This window comes from Haematobia irritans, chromosome 2 (assembly GCF_050003625.1).
Source record: "Haematobia irritans isolate KBUSLIRL chromosome 2, ASM5000362v1, whole genome shotgun sequence".
Classification (NCBI taxonomy): Eukaryota; Metazoa; Arthropoda; class Insecta; order Diptera; family Muscidae; genus Haematobia; species Haematobia irritans.
Genome location: NC_134398.1, coordinates 155,308,148 through 155,326,120, shown reverse-complemented (window position 1 = coordinate 155,326,120; position 17,973 = coordinate 155,308,148). Strand labels below are relative to the sequence as shown.

Sequence of the window (17,973 nt, the reverse complement as noted above, 5' to 3'; positions counted from 1 at the left end):
TGCAAATATTAAACCAAATTGGGCTAAAACTATGGCTTCTGGGTCCATATAAGTTCACATCGGGTGAAAGATATATATGGGAGCTATACCTCAATCTGAACCAATTTCAATCAAATTTGGTAGACTTGACTATAGTACTCATTGTTCTCCTAGTGCAAAATTTCAACCAAATTGGGCTAAAATTCTGGCTTCTGGGTCCATATAAGTCAATATCGGGCTAAAGATATATATGGGAGCTATATCTCAATCTGAACCGATTTCAATCAAATTTGGCACACTTGACTATAGTAGTAAATGTTCTCCTAGTGCAAATATAAAACCAAATTGGGCTAAAACTCTGGCTTCTGGGTCCATATAAGTTCACATCGGGCGAAAGATATATATGGGAGCTATACCTCAATCTGAACCGATTTCAATTAAATTTGGCACACTTGACTACAGTACTAATTGTTCTCCTGCTGCAAAATTTCAAGCAACTCAGGGTAAAACTTTGGCTTCTGGGGCCATATAAGTCCACATCGGGCGAAAGCTATATGAGAGCTATATCTAAATCTGAACCGATTAGGGTTCTATTCTATTCTGATCCAAAGCAGGAACTTGTGCCAAATTTGAAGTCGATTGGACTAAAACTGCGATCTAGACTTTGATCACAAAAATGTGTTCACAGACAGACGGACGGATGAACAGACGGACATGGCTAGATCGACTTGGCTATCTCGTCTCCTTCTGGGTGTTGCAAACATATGCACTAACTTATAATACCCTGTTCCACAGTGTGGCGCAGGGTATAAAAATTAAGGGATGCATGTCCCATGCAAAAATTGGTTTACCATATATCGGTCCATAATTATATATAGCCCCCATATAAACCTGTCACCAGATTTTACTTCTTGAGCCTCTTGGGAAAGCAAATTTCATTTGATCGGGTTGAAATTTTGTACGTGACGTAAGTATATACTTTCTATTAATCATGCAAAAATTGGTCCATATGTTTCCATAATTATATAAAGCCCCCACGCTGAAAAAAAGTTGTCGTGAGGCCAAAGATTTCATATCCTTAAAATACGCATGAGAATTTTGCTTAGCATAGAAGCCGCCTTTCTCTAACATAAAGTTTTTTGTCTTTGTTTAAAAGTCGATAAACCCTTCAATGAAGTCGTTATACTAAAGTGATTCGATTTAAAAGTCATAAAATAAAATTTAACATAAAATAAAATAATTAATTTTTTTTTGTGACTTAAAAACAACTCAAAAAAAAAAAAAACAGTTTTATTTTTGCGTCATAAATAAAACTCTTTTTTTTTAGAAGTTTTATTGTTTCCTTCCGAAAATAAAACATTTTCAGGAGTTTTAGTTTTGCCGTCTTTAATAAAACTTATTTTTCAAAGTTCGCTGCTGATATGATCATTGCAATTTGTAAAACTGTGTAATTACTTCATGAAACATGTTTTTTGCACACAAGTGTAAATCGAATTTAATTGCGATCAAGCGTTCAAATCATTCCTGAAACGAGTTTTATTTTGTGAAGGAAAAAATAAAACTCCTAAAAAGATTTTTATTTATGACGGATAAATACAATTCCCTTAACTTTCGAATAGGGAGCGTTTTTTTAATATAACCATAGATTCTAAAAGAGCTTTCCTAGTACCAAGTACGTAAACTCAAATTTAAAAAAGAAATGTGTCAAAATATGAATTGGATTAACATATATAGGTATTTATTTTGTCCTTTTTATCTAACATAGACTCTATGAATGTTTAATATATCGGTAACTTTACCACAGACCAAGTAATTCTAGTCGTTATTACAGTCGTTAGTAGAACGTTGTATGCAATCCACGATGGAAGGGCACATAAGATTTGGCCTGGCCTGGAATTTTCTTCCGTATTTGTGTGTTTATTTTATTAAAGACAAGTTCATTTTAGTTCAGTAGTATTATATGCATTTGAAATTCTATTTAGCCCAACACTATAGAACGTATGTTGTGTATTGGTATCTCGAACATTTCGAAATCCAATTTTACCCCCATTGATAAAACTAATCGTTGTTATTACTATTGAAATGTTTCGTCATATGTAATAGTTACTGCGTATGTTCTTTTTGTAATTTATGAACACTAACCAAAATATGAATACGTGACAGTTAACCATAAATCGTTTCCGATTCCTGAGCATAATTGTCGCGGCTGTCAATATTTAAGTTTTAAAGCATACATTTTGTATGCGCACGTTTGTCGTCTTTTCATAGTACAGATAGTCACGAGCATGGAAAAACGTGCTGTCCCACAGTCACTGCAAATAACATAGCACTAGAAATAAATAGCATTGGATACTATGTAAAAATATATTCTGAGATTATATAGGAAATAAACCCGAAATACATAAATACATTTACGTTTATTTGCGATTTTTTGCCAAAAACCGGACCCTTATACATTAACCTCCAGTATGTATTCGTCTTGAGCTAGGTTAGGTTACAGTGACAATCCGTTATTCCTATTATATCGAATAAATTTCAAAAAGTCCACAAATTTCTTTAAACTCCCCATCAGATTCCCAAGTCCCCAATCAGTAACATTTTATTTTCACAGAAAACTTTTGTCAACATATTATGTCTATCGAAAATTTTGTTAAAATTTTATTTCTATAGAAAATTTTGTAAACATTTTATTTCTATAGAAAATTTCGTCAAAATTTTATTTCTATAGAAAATTTCGTCAAAATTTTATTTCTATAGAAAATTTTGTCAAAATTTTATTTCTATAGAAAATTTTGTCAAAATTTTATTTCTATACAAAATTTTGTCAAAATTTTATTTCTATAGAAAATTTTGACAAAATTTTGTTTCTATAAAATTTTGACAAAATTTTGTTTCTATAAAATTTTGACAAAATTTTGTTTCTATAGAAAATTTTGTTAAAATTTTATTTCTATAGAAAATTTTCTCAAAATTTAATTTCTACAGAAAATTTTGTGAAAATTTTATTTCTATATAAAATGTTCTCAAAATTTAATTTCTATATAAAATTTTGTCAAAATTTAATTTCTATAGGAAATTTTGTCAACATTTTATTTTATTTCCATCGAAAATATCAAAATTTTATTTCTATAGAAATTTTTGTTAAAATTTTATTTCTATAGAAAATTTTGTCATAATTTGATTTCTATAGAAAATTTTATCAAAATTTTATTTCTTTAGGAAATTTTGTCAAAAGTTTATTTCTATAGAAAATTTTGTCAAAATTTTATTTCTATAGGAAATTTTATCAAAATTTTATTTCTATAGAAAATTTTGTGAACATTTTATTTTTATAGAAAATTTTGTCAACATTTTATATCTATAGAAAATTGTGTCAACATTTTATTTCTTTAGAAAATTTCTATAGAAAATTTTGTCAACATTTTATTTCTATAAAAAATGTTGTCAAAATTTTATTCCTATAAAAAATGTTGTCAACATTTTATTTCTATAGAAAATTTTGTAACATTTTATTTGTATAGAAAATTTTGTCAAAATTTTATTTCTATAGAAAATTTTGTCAACATTTTATTTCTATAGAAAATTTATGAAGCACTTCTTAGTGAAGAGGAATATTTTGAAAAATCTTCCAAGATATTAAGAATTCTACCAATCTATCAAACAGTAAAAAAATCTACCCTTCTTGGTAGAGTTCTACCAACTGTGGTAACTGTGATTACATAAGGTGCAAATAGAGAATTTGTAATAGAAACGGTCACAGGACTTTATTTTGGGCGACCAAGCGTTAATTTATAATTTTACTCGGCTTGGCTAAGATATTTTTCTACAATTGTGAAACTATTTCGTGGGGAATCGGGCGTAAATACTGCACAATATATTCCATAAAATGATGAAGATAGTTTCTCTTCATATTGATTCATCACCCATTTTTATTACTTGAGTATTTCCAAATAAAATGTTTTCCTGGTTGTGTTCAAAGTCGCCCATAGTTTTCGTATACCTAAAATTTAGAATAGGGCACTTGCCTGTGGCTTATCTTATTTTACTATAATGTAGTTTAGATGTAAGAATCATTGCTTTATTACAGATACATTTTTCTGTGTATTCTTTGGGTGCGCTACATATATTACGTGTCATTTGACATTTAAAGAGCAAATTACTTGTGCTCTTTAAATGTGCCACTGCTATACTTCGTGGTTGTTGGGTTTGTTTATCTTGTGGTTTGTTTACATTTTACAACGCAATTGTTTGGAGGTAATGTCATGCGTAGTGGTATTGTAATGTAAGTCGATACCAAAAGTTATAATTTCAACTACTATCGCTACATACAATGGAGTGCGCGTTGATTTTCTCACGTAGCCTCCAAAAAATCATTACATGAAGCGTACATTTTTAGTGCCTGAAGTGCTATATGTGCGATATATGTTTATGGTGGAGGAAGATTCATTGAGAGACGCAGATAGACAGACATAAAATCAACAATAACAAAGCTATACATGCAGCATAACTTCTAGTGTGCACGTGATGTAAGCGTGTTACATTCAAGAAGCTGTTTTCGACATACTTCACATGGGGCACTGTGGTACAAAGTACAAAACTTATAAAAATTTCACAACTTTAATTAATCAATATGATTGTTCCTATTTCTTAATCATTTTTGAAAGTACTTGTGTCACTTTTGAACTAAATTTTGTCAAAAATTCATTTCTATAGCAAATTTTGTCATAATTTCATTTCTATAGGATATTTTGTCAACATTTCATTTATATAGGAAATTTTGCCAAAATTTAATTTCTATAGGAAATTTTGTCAAAATTTCGTTTCTATAGGAAATTTTGTCAAAATTTCATTTCTATAGGAAATTTTGTCAAAATTTCATTTCTATAGGAAATTTTGTCAAAATTTCATTTCTATAGGAAATTTTGTCAAAATTTCATTTCTATAGGAAATTTTGTCAAAATTTCATTTCTATAGGAAATTTTGTCAAAATTTCATTTCTATAGGAAATTTTGTCAAAATTTCATTTCTATAGGAAATTTTGTCAAAATTTCATTTCTATAGGAAATTTTGTCAAAATTTCATTTCTATAGGAAATTTTGTCAAAATTTCATTTCTATAGGAAATTTTGTCAAAATTTCATTTCTATAGGAAATTTTGTCAAAATTTCATTTCTATAGGAAATTTTGTCAAAATTTCATTTTTATAGGATATTTGGTCAAAATTTCATTTCTATAGGAAATTTTGCCAAAATTTCATATCTATAGAAAATTTTGTCAAAATTTCATTTCTATACGAAATTTTGCCAAAATTTCATTTCTATACGAAATTTTGTTAAAATTTCATTTCTATAGGAAATTTGATCAAAATTTCATTTCTATAGAAAAATTTGTTAACATTTTATTTATATAGGAAATTTTGTCAAAATTTCATTTCTATAGGAAATTTTGTCAAAATTTCATTTCTATAGGAAATTTTGTCAAAATTTCATTTCTATAGGAATTTTTTTCGAAATGTCATTTCTATAGGAAATTTTGTCAAAATTTCATTTCTATAGGAATTTTTTTCGAAATGTCATTTCTATAGAAATTTCATTTCTATAGGAAATTTTGTCAAAATTTCATTTCTGTAGGAAATTTTGTCAAAAATTCATTTCTATAGGAAATTTTATCAAAATTTCATTTCTATAGAGATTTTGTCAAAATTTCTTTTCTATAGGAAATTTTGTCAAAATTTCATTTCTATAGGAAATTTTGTCAAAATTTCATTTCTTTAGGATATTTTGTCAAAATTTCATATCTATAGGAAAATTAGTCAAAATTTCATTTCTATAGGAAATTTTGTCAAAATTTCATTTCTATAGGAAATTTTGTCAAAATTTCATTTCTGTAGGAAATTTTGTCAAAAATTCATTTCTATAGGAAATTTTATCAAAATTTCATTTCTATAGAGATTTTGTCAAAATTTCTTTTCTATAGGAAATTTTGTCAAAATTTCATTTCTATAGGAAATTTTGTCAAAATTTCATTTCTATAGGAAATTTTGTCAAAATTTCATTTCTATAGGAAATTTTGTCAAAATTTCATTTCTATAGGAAATTTTGTCAAAATTTCATTTCTATAGGAATTTTTTTCGAAATGTCATTTCTATAGGAAATTTTGTCAAAATTTCATTTCTATATGAATTTTTTTCGAAATGTCATTTCTATAGGAAATTTTGTCAAAATTGCATTTCTTTAGGATATTTTGTCAAAATTTCATATCTATAGGAAATTTTGTCAAAATTTAATTTCTATAAGAAATTTTGTCAAAATTTCATTTCTATAGGAAATTTTGTCAAAATTTCATTTCTATAGGAAATTTTGTCAAAATTTCATTTCTATGGGAAATTTTGTCAAAATTTCATTTCTATAAGAAATTTTGTCAAAATTTCATTTCTATAGGAAATTTTGTCAAAATTTCATTTCTATAGGAAATTTTGTCAAAATTTCATTTCTATAGGAATTTTTTTCGAAATGTCATTTCTATAGGAAATTTTGTCAAAATTTCATTTCTATATGAATTTTTTTCGAAATGTCATTTCTATAGGAAATTTTGTCAAAATTGCATTTCTTTAGTATATTTTGTCAAAATTTCATATCTATAGGAAAATTAGTCAAAATTTCATTTCTATAGGAAATTTTGTCAAAATTTCATTTCTATAGGAAATTTTGTCAAAATGTCATTTCTATAGGAAATGTTGTCAAAATTTCATTTCTGTAGGAAATTTTGTCAAAAATTCATTTCTATAGGAAATTTTATCAAAATTTCATTTCTATAGATATTTTGTCAAAATTTCTTTTCTATAGGAAATTTTGTCAAAATTTCATTTCTATAGGAAATTTTGTCAAAATTTCATTTCTATAGGAATTTTTTTCGAAATGTCATTTCTATAGGAAATTTTGTCAAAATTTGATTTCTATAGGAATTTTTTTCGAAATGTCATTTCTATAGGAAATTTTGTCAAAATTTCATTTCTATAGGAAATTTTGTCAAAATTTCACTTCTATAGGAAATTTTGTCAAAATTTCATTTCTATAGGATATTTTGTCAAAATTTCATTTCTATAGGATATTTTGTCAAAATTTCATTTCTATAGGAAATTTTGCCAAAATTTCATATCTATAGGAAATTTTGTCAAAATTTAATTTCTATAGGAAATTTTGTCAAAATTTCATTTCTATGGGAAATTTTGTCAAAATTTCATTTCTATGGGAAATTTTGTCAAAATTTCATTTCTATAAGAAATTTTGTCAAAATTTCATTTCAAAAATTCATTTCTATAGGAAATTTTATCAAAATTTCATTTCTATAGAGATTTTGTCAAAATTTCTTTTCTATAGGAAATTTTGTCAAAATTTCATTTCTATAGGAAATTTTGTCAAAATTTCATTTCTATAGGAAATTTTGTCAAAATTTCATTTCTATAGGAAATTTTGTCAAAATTTCATTTCTATAGGAAATTTTGTCAAAATTTCATTTCTATAGGAAATTTTGTCAAAATTTCATTTCTATAGGAAATTTTGTCAAAATTTCATTTCTATAGGAATTTTTTTCGAAATGTCATTTCTATAGGAAATTTTGTCAAAATTTCATTTCTATATGAATTTTTTTCGAAATGTCATTTCTATAGGAAATTTTGTCAAAATTGCATTTCTTTAGGATATTTTGTCAAAATTTCATATCTATAGGAAATTTTGTCAAAATTTAATTTCTATAGGAAATTTTGTCAAAATTTCATTTCTATAGGAAATTTTGTCAAAATTTCATTTCTATAGGAAATTTTGTCAAAATTTCATTTCTATAGGAAATATTGTCAAAATTTCATTTCTATAGGATATTTTGTCAAAATTTCATTTCTATAGGAAATTTTGTCAAAATTTCATATCTATAGGAAATTTTGTCAAAATTTAATTTCTATAGGAAATTTTGTCAAAATTTAATTTCTATAGGAAATTTTGTCAAAATTTCATTTCTATAGGAAATTTTGTCAAAATTTCATTTCTATGGGAAATTTTGTCAAAATTTCATTTCTATAAGAAATTTTGTCAAAATTTCATTTCTATAAGAAATTTTGTCAAAATTTCATTTCTATGGGAAATTTTGTCAGGAGTATGTCAGGATTGGCTTTACGTGGGCCCATTTAGAGTCCACCGCTCTTCTGCACAGTGTCCAACATTTGTAGGCTTTTTCAGTTAATAATTAACGGTGTGAATATTACAAGATTTTTGGTTCATGTATCACTGTCCTTTGTGGAATGTAATGTAACTTTTATCCACTTCCCTCCTCTGTACCATGACCTTGTAGCTATTTGCTATGTATAAAACTGTTGTATGAACAATTAACATGTTGACAAAGTCTTGTAAAAGAATGATGTTATGCTCTTGTTTGGTGAGCATCTGGCAAAACCATACAGCAAATTAACAGAGTTTGGAGAAATATATATAGAGAGAGAATGAGATTGACTAAATAAATCTCAAACATCCTACAGTAAAAACTGCCAACATTATTGGATCTTGAATTCGTTGCGAATTGCACGTACGCCATCATTCACATTAAAAGAGCTACTTTCCAGCAGTCACATCGACCCAACTATGAACTTTCAGTGGTACAATGAAACATTAAATGCCTCAATACATTTTTTGTATTTATAGTTCTCAGAAAAAAATATACAAAACTTGAAAAATCAACAACAATTATAGTCAATCACCATTGAGTATCACCCTCTTTTCTCTTCATCGTGTTAGTATTCCGTTTTGTTTCGTTCAACCATACTTGATGGCTGTTTCACTGACCTATGCCAAATTCATCAGCAAAACTGTGTCGTTTTGCTCATTTAATAACAGAATCACCTGTCTACAGTGTGTCGTGACTCATCAAGATAATTTTCTTTGTGCTTGTCATTATGATAATCGTAATCGTAAATACAACGACTTTATATTGAATTAACATTGTTTATTGGAAAAAAGCCATATTAATTTACATACGCACCTTTCTTCTTTTAAAGATTGTTATTGGCTTTATTCTCAAAAGTATAAGGACAAACGCATTATTACTTATTTAATATATAACGTACAGGTTTCCCACAAGCATCCAATAAAGGTAGGCTTTTATAATTGCTGTGAAGCACACGCAATTTTATGCTTGCATTGCATGCAGGTATAATCCTTTCCGTTTACAATTTTCTTTTCACTGTAAATGTGTAATAAGGAAGAAAAATATAGACTTTCGTGATAAACGTTTACGTTTTTATAGATTGTGAATAAAATTTAGTAAAGACTAATGTAAAAACCGCCGTGGATCAATGGCTAGCACGACAGTGTTGCATAAAAACAGTCATGGGTTCAATCCCTCTTTCGATCGAACACAAAAGTGGTCATTTATAGCCTCTCAGTAATCACAGTTGATAGAAATGGTATATTTTTTACTGTTTGGTAGATTGATAGAATTCTTCATGTTTTGGTAGATTTTGCAAAATTTTTGACAAAATTTTCTACAGAAATAAAATTTTGACAAAAATTTTTATAGAAATAAAATATTGACAAAATTTTCTATAGAAGTAGAATTTTGACAAAATTTTCTACAGAAATAAAATTTTGACAAAAATTTTTATATAAATAAAATATTGACAAAATTTTCTATAGAAGTAGAATTTTGACAAAATTTTCTACAGAAATAAAATTTTGACAAAATTTTCTATAGAAATAAAATTTTGACAAAATTTTCTATGGAATTAAAATTTTGACAACATTTTCTATAGAAATAAAATTTTAACAAATATTTCTATATAATTAAATTTTTGACAACATTTTCTATAGAAATAAAATTTTGACAAAATAAAATATTGAAAAAATTTTCTATACAAATAAAATTTTGACAAAATTTTCTATAGAAATAAAATTTTGACAAAATATTCTATAGAAATAAAATTTTGACAAAATTTTCTATAGAAACAAAATTTTGACAAAATTGTCTATAGAAATAAAATGTTGCCAAAATTTTCTATAGAAATAAAATTTTGATGTAATTTTCTATAGAAATAAAATTTTGACAACATTTTCTATAGAAATAAAATTTTGACAAAATTTTCTATAGATATAAAATGTTGATAAAATTTTTTATAGAAATAAAATTTTGACAAAATTTTCTATATAAATAAAATTTTGTTGTTTTGATATCAGCTTAAAAACTATTGCGTTGACTAAACTACAAGAGTATCTTAAACCAACAGAGGAAAAGAATGTTTGTCAAATTTATTTGGGCAAAGCCTTATAGACTGCAAGGTGGTTGGATGAGCGCACGTTTCGGAATTACCACATTCCTCATCAGCATCCTCTACTTGCAGCAAAACTATCAACAAATTATCAGAATAAATTTGGGTAATTCACTCAACCCAAAGTGAACTAACTTGAACCTTCCTCTCTTGGTTAAGCTACACTTGTAGTTTAGTCAATGCATGGTTTTAAGCTTAAATCAAAAACAACAATAATGATTGAAGAATAAACCAGCAATAACAAAAAAAATTTTCCATAGGAATAAAATTTTGACAAAATTTTCTATACATATAAAATAGTGACAAAATTTTCCATAGAAATAACATTTTGACAAAATTTTCTATAGAAATAAAATCTTGCCAAAATATTCTATAGAAATTAAATTTTGACAAAATTTTCTATAGAAATAAAATTTTGACAAAATTTTCTATAGAAATAAAATTTTGACAAAATTTTCGATTGAAATAAAATTTTGACAAAATTTTTTATAGAAATAAAATTTTGACAAAATTTTCTATAGAAATAAAATTTTGAGAAAATTTTATAAAGAAATAAAATGTTGACTACATTTTCTATAAATTCAATATAAAACATTTTTTTCGAAAAAAAAATAACTTCAGAATATCATTTTTATTAGTTTGGTAAACATTTCTTCAAATTTTGGTCGATTCGTTTTGTCACGAGTGGCAACCGTGTTTGTAACTCCAATTTTTAAACAAAAAAAAATATGTTTTCTTGTATATCTAAAGACTGTGGAAAAGTTCATTCGCCCGATCGGAAACATGTACAGTCGGGCGTGTTAGATTTGTATCTGGCGTTTTCTTTTCAATGACTCAATTGAGCAATTTTCTTAATATTTTATAAATAAAATCATGAATTTGGACGTTGATCGCTTGTTTCGATAGATCGGGATGTAGTGCACAGTGTGAACTTTTCGGAGAAATACAAAATCCTGTAATAATTTGTACCGTTAGATTAGGTTAAGTTGGAGATAATGACAAACATTCTTGAATCGAATTGATGACCACTACACCACTATAGGTTCATTGTGATTCCTCAAAGTAATTTTTTCCTGAGGTGGTCTCCTTCATAGTCGATAAAGAACTTCCATTTATCCGTTTTCCTTAAAGCTGCTTAAAACATCCAACCAGATGCCCTGATGAAAGCGATTAGGTTTCTTAACCTACACTCCCGCAGATTGGTGAGAGCTTGGCACTGTCACAGGAAGTGGTACGAGTCTTCCGTAACTTCCGGGTCTAGACACTACCTGTAAATGTCATAATCTTTGAGGCCTATTCTTACCATATGATCCCCAAGAGAGTTATGGCCATTTATGATTCCAATTTAAGGCTTCAACTCCTACGGTTATTTTCGTCCCATATCAACTTTGTTTGCTCGCAACCAAGGTCCAACGTCCTCGCCATAGTTCACATATTTGACATGAACTCTGTAAAGATATGAAGATAGCGAAGGAAAAACGTCCGCATGGACATTATTCGTTCACCGACTGCCCTCCAGTCATTTGCTTCTTCATTTCCCATTATCCCACAGTGCCCAGGTATCCAGTGCAGAGTTACACACCCAGAAAAAAGTGCCTTCGAAACTAAAGGAAAAAATTTTCATCAAAATAGTTTATCCATTTTATTTCCATTAAGGTAAATTTTTGTGAAAAATAATAAAATTTACTCGTTTCAGTAAAAAAATCCTAAACTGTAAGCAGTTAGGAATAGTTCATTAACTATAATAAGGCATGGAATTTTACTCATACTATTTTCTTCGCTGGGTATAAGAATTTACTACTGAAAAAGAAAATTTTATTCACCGATAACAAAGCATTCGTAAAAATAAACAAAAACCGAACTAAAACCAAGTTTCCTCAAAATTAGTAAAATTTCTTATAAAATGATAATTGCGACTTCCTTTATAATAGAAAGTTTTTCATACATACGAACAACACTTGGCATAGAAAAATATTTTAGTTCATTCGTACTAAGAAGTATGCAATCCTTTCAAAACTTAAGGAAACACACTTGTTAGAATATAGGAAATTTTCCTACATTTCTATTGTCTACCTGTAATCGATACCTGTCATCGTAATCGATGTGTTTGCGCGTGGGTGTAATCGATATATTTGCGCGTCGGTTGTTTTTTTAGTTGGAATCGCGTTGTTTTGGTATACGGAGAGATTGTTAAAAAATAATATGGTAAAATAATATAATAAATAACAAATAAAATATATAAAATATTTGTTATTTTAAATTAGTGAGAAAAATTTTCGTTTTTTTAAATAAATCTATCAATGTTCGTGATAGTGTATAAAGAAAGAAAACACCAGCAGAATAACAACCCTTTCATTTGTCTTCATTTTGGAATCTTCAATTATCAGGTAATATTCAGTGACGCTAACCTTTTGCAACAAAAATGTTTTATGATTTTTTATATTTGTAGGTATTGAAATTGTAAAAGGAGGACAAAATCGTTAGGCAGCAACTTATTAAAAGTGAAAAGTACAAGAAGAAGAAAAAGTGCCTTTTTTAGTTGATAATATCACACGGAAATTGGAAATAGTGGAATAATAAACTAATATTTCAAAGAGATTCGATGCTGTTGATTCTTAATAAATATATTCAATATATTAATAAAACATGTCTTTTATTGAAGATAAAATTGCTTATAGAAATAAATAAAATTGTATTTAAAAACGAAGGTAAGCAGTTCTAATTATGAAGTAAAAGTTTTACCACAAATGTGTAAGATTTGTCGAAATGAATGAAAAAATGTCAATAAAATCATTCCATATATGAATTCAAATTAGTTAATTTTTTTCATTCTGTAGTATAGTGGTATATAAATATAGGAAAATGTTAACTAATATATGGAATGCATTATTCCTAATTTCTACGAAAATCACATCGTTCAAACAAATAAAAATGTCTTTGGCGCTATACGAAGTTCAACTTTCTTCACAATAAGTTCATTTTAACTTAAAGAAGGGGTCACTTTTTTCTGGGTGCATAATGCTGTTCAGTGAGAACCCTAAGCTCTCATGAACAACGGCCTCATCAGCTATTGTGACTGCAGAAGTTTCTGCCTGAAAGATACTGCATTCGCTATGCAACTCTCGTATTCCTAGTTCACTGCAATAAATGCTGCTACCAGTTCCTTCCAGTGTTTCTAAGCTTTTAAGTCCCAGAACTGTTATCTCTTCTTTTTCCTTATGTGCAAATCAAGTGGGCAGACTCTCATCAGTACTTTTTTTTTGCTTGTGATCATACTTCAATCCTTTATCATTCAAATTTAGCACACATCATAGTCGTACAAAATATCAGCCATATCGCTTCAGATTTTGATATAGCTTTCATATGTAGTATGTTTTGCTCGAATATATTTCCCTTAGCCGATTTTCTTCAAATACTTTTTTTCACAAACCCCCGTCGCGGGTGACAATCTTGAAGCGATACGGGGGCTTAAGGGCGTGATCCCATATGAAATGTAAACGATGTTTCATATGAGAGCTAACTTAATGTTAGAACAACTTGAACTAAAGGTTGCCCAAAACCCAAACTATGATGAGTCAAAATATTAAAATAAACTCTGCAGGTGGTCCACAGGTTACACCTGGAAATCCACCCGAGCGAATGGTTTCCAATCCCTCGGCTGGGGCAGAAAATCTGCAGGCCCCAAACTCATCGATGACAAATACGACGAACCAGAATTATACAGATTTAAATAAGATGAAAGATAAAACTATAGAAAATAGTCATAGACCTGGAGATATGGGTCCAAATTTTCTTTACGATTTTAACAAGCAAGATCATAGCGAAATGTCGTCAGAGTCGAAAGAAGAAGCGCAATGTTGCGAAAAGACCAAAACTGAAAATATGAAGACCCACAAAGAGAAGAAAGACGAAGTTTATAAAAGATCACTACGATTCCTCAAAAAAATGGAGAAAGTACCCCAGGAATTATGGACTAAACGCGACAAAAAATTGATTCGCAAACATCAATTTCACTTAAGAAAATATGAATGTAATCGCGAGCATATCAAAACAATCTCAATTTCTGAAAGCCATGCGAATGAAACTATTGCAAGCTTAACAAATACACCATGTAAAGAAGAAACTCAGTTTCAAGATAGAGCCGATAATCGATTGGACATAGAAATCACAAGTTCCAAATCAACAGATCCTGTTCCAGGGCGTAATGATGGTTCTTCAACTAAATTAAAGCTTATGAAAACGGAGGAACAACGAAGAGAGTCTGGCTATAAACGTTCACTTCGGTTCCTTAGAAAAATGGAACAAATGCCTCCAAAATTAATGACAACTCGAAATAAGCAATTAATACGAAAACATAAATTTCATGTACGAAAATATGAATCCAGGCATAATTCTGCCAACGTTGAAGACCAAGCTCCAACCGAGAATACTATCGGCACAGAAAAAGCAACAAAATCTTGTGATAAAGAAGAAAAGGAGCCATTAACCAACCCATCTACATCAACTCAAGCTGGAACTATGGAAAAGAGAGAGATATTTCAGTTACCAGATATCGATCGTCCATTACTTTATAAATCAACGGTAGATGTATCAATAAAAACCGATGAAGAGAAAAAAGCTGATGGATATAAACGCTCACTTCGATTTCTCAGGAAAATGAAGCGCTTGCCACCGGAAAGTCTAACTAACAGAGATCAACGTTTAATGCGAAAACACTTATTTCACATTCGTAAATATGAATCTCTTCGGAAATCTATCCTGTCTCCTTATGGGAGAATAACCGATTCGCCTAAACCTTAGAGCATGGATTATTCAAACAATTCGATCACCAAGTATACGTTGGATTGAAATTGTGAGTTTTATTTGCATATTTTATTGAAATAACTGATTTACACATAGAAAAATAGGTTAGTAAGCTATATATTCCATGATCAATATCTTGTAGATAGCGCACTTTGTTAAGTTTAGATATTTGTGTCTTTGGAGTACTTACACCGAAAATAAATTTCGTAGTTAAACTAACGCTAAATTTAACTTATTTTTATTGCAAACAATTTATATGTTTGTAGTTAAATTTTATTAATTTATTCGAAATTTTCCACAGCCAAATGACATTTTTTTTTTGCTTTAGAAATTAATTACCACAACCAAAATTTCGACAAAAATTTTCTATAGAAATAAAATTTTGACAAAATTTTCTATAGAAACAAAATTTTGACAAAATTTTCTGTAGAAATAAAATTTTAACAAAATTTTCTATAGAAATAAAAATTTTACAAAATTTTCCATAGAAATAAAAATTTGCCAAATTTTCTATAGAAATAAATTTTTGACAAAATTTTCTATAGAAATAAAATGTTGACAGAATTTTCTATAGAAATAAAATGTTGACAAAATTTTCTATAGAAATAAAATTTTGACAAAATGTTCCATAGAAATAAAATTTTGACAAAATTTTCTATAAAAAACAACATTTTGACAAAATTTTCTATAGAAATAAAATGTTGACAAAATTTTCTATAGAATTAAAAATTTGACAAAATTTTCTATAGAAATAAAATGTTGACAACATTTTCTATAGAAATAACATTTTGACAAAATTTTCTATAGAAATAAAATGTTGACAGAATTTTCTATAGAAATAAAATGTTGAAAAAATTTTCTATAGAAATAAAATTTTGACAAAATGTTCCATAGAAATAAAATTTTGACAAAATTTTCTATAGAAATAAAATTTAGCGAAAATTTTCAATAGGAATAAAATTTAGCGAAAATTTTCTATAGAAATAAAATTTTGAGAAAATTTTCTATAGAAATAAAATTTTGAGAAAATTTTCTATAGAAATAAAATTTTGACAAAATGTTCTATAGAAATAAAATTTTGACAATAGGTTCTATAGAAATAAAATTTTGACAAAATTTTCTATAAAAATAAAATGTTGACAAAATTTTCTATAGAATTAAAATTTTGACAAAATTTTCTATAGTATTAAAATTTTGACATAATTTTCTATAGAATTAAAATGTTGCCAAATTGTCTATAGAAATAAAATTTTGACAAAACTTTCTATAGAAATAAAATTTTGACAAAATTGTCTATAGAAATAAAATGTTGACAAAATTTTGTATAGAAATAAAATATTGACAAAATTTTGTCCAAATTTTCTATAGAAACAAAATTTTGACAAAATTTTCTATAGAAACAAAATTTTGACAAAATTTTCTATAGAAATCACATGTTGACAAAATTTTCTATAGAATTAAAATTTTGACAAAATTTTCTATCGAATTAAAATTTTGACAAAATTTCCTATAGAAAAAAAATTGACAAAATCTTCTATAGAAACAAAATTTTGACAAAATTTTCTAGAGAAACAAAATTTTGAAAAAAATTCTATAGAAATAAAATGTTGACAAAATTTTCTATAGAAATAAAATTTTGACAAAATGTTCTATAGAAATAACATTTTGACATAATTTTCTATAGAATTAAAATTTTGCCAAATTGTCTATAGAAATAAAATTTTGACAAAATTGTCTATAGAAATAAAATTTTGACAAAATTTTCTATAGAAATAAAATTTTGACAAAATTGTCTATAGAAATAAAATGTTGACAAAATTTTCTATAGAAATAAAATTTTGACAAAATTTTCTATAAAATTAAAATTTCGACAAAATTTTCTATAGAAATAAAATTTTGACAAAATTTTCTATAGAAATAAAATTTTGACAAAATTTTCTATAGAAATAACATTTTGACAAAATTGCCATATAAATAAAATTTTGACATAATTTTCTATAGAATTAAAATTTTGACAAAATTGTCTATAGAATTAAAATTTTGACAAAATTCTCTATAGAAATAAACTTTTGACAAAATTTTCTATAGAAATAAAATTTTGACAAAATTGTCCTTAGAAATAAAATGTTGAAAAAATTGTCGATAGAAATAAAATGTTGACAAAATTTTCTATAGAATTAAAATTTCGACAAAATTTTCTACAGAAATAAAATTTTGACAAATTTTTCTATAGAAATAAAATTTTGACAACATTTTCTATAAAAAAAAAAAAACAATTTTGAAAAAAATTTTCTATAGAAATAAAATTTTGACAAAATTTCCTAAATAATGTAAAATTTTGAGAAAATTTTTTATAGAAATAAAATTTTGAAAAAAAATTTTCTATAGAATTAAAATTTTGACAAAATTGTCTATAGAAAAAAAATTTTGACAAAATTTTCTATAGAAATAAAATTTTGACAAAATTTTCTATAGAATTAAAATTTTGACAAAATTTTCTATGGCATTAAAATTTTGACATAATTTTTTATAGAATTAAAATTGTGCCAAATTGTCGATAGAAATAAAATTTTGACAAAATTTTCTATAGAAATAAAATTTTGACAAAATTGTCTATAGAAATAAAATGTTGACAAAATTTTCTATAGAAATAACATTTTGACAAAATTCGCCATATAAATAAAATTTTGACATAATTTTCTATAGAATTAAAATTTTTGACATAATTTTCTATAGAGTTAAAATTTTTGACAAAATTTTCTATAGAAATAAAATTTTGACAAAATTCGCCATATAAATAAAATCTTGACATAATTTTTTATTGAATTAAAATTTTGACAAAATGGTCTATAGAAATAAAATGTTGACAAAATTCTCTATAGA

At 26.7% G+C, this 17,973-nt stretch overlaps 1 protein-coding gene and 1 long non-coding RNA gene across 9 annotated transcripts in view; both read left to right on the top strand.

Moving 5' to 3' along the window:
* Wwox (WW domain-containing oxidoreductase) overlaps window positions 1-17,973 on the top strand; it is a 52,472-nt gene that overhangs the window by 4,191 nt on the left and 30,308 nt on the right. For 2 of the 8 annotated variants that reach the window (XR_012719704.1, XR_012719705.1), the window contains exon 1: window positions 13,743-15,139. The exons of the other annotated variants lie outside the window; for them this stretch is intronic. The gene's annotated coding sequence lies outside the window, so the exon portion shown is untranslated. Of the gene's footprint in view, window positions 1-13,742; window positions 15,140-17,973 lie in introns of those variants that run through there. 8 annotated transcript variants of the gene reach the window in all.
* Window positions 12,475-12,932, top strand: LOC142226592 (uncharacterized). The gene is made up of 2 exons (XR_012719708.1): window positions 12,475-12,674; window positions 12,737-12,932. It is a non-coding gene; the product is annotated as an uncharacterized LOC142226592 (long non-coding RNA).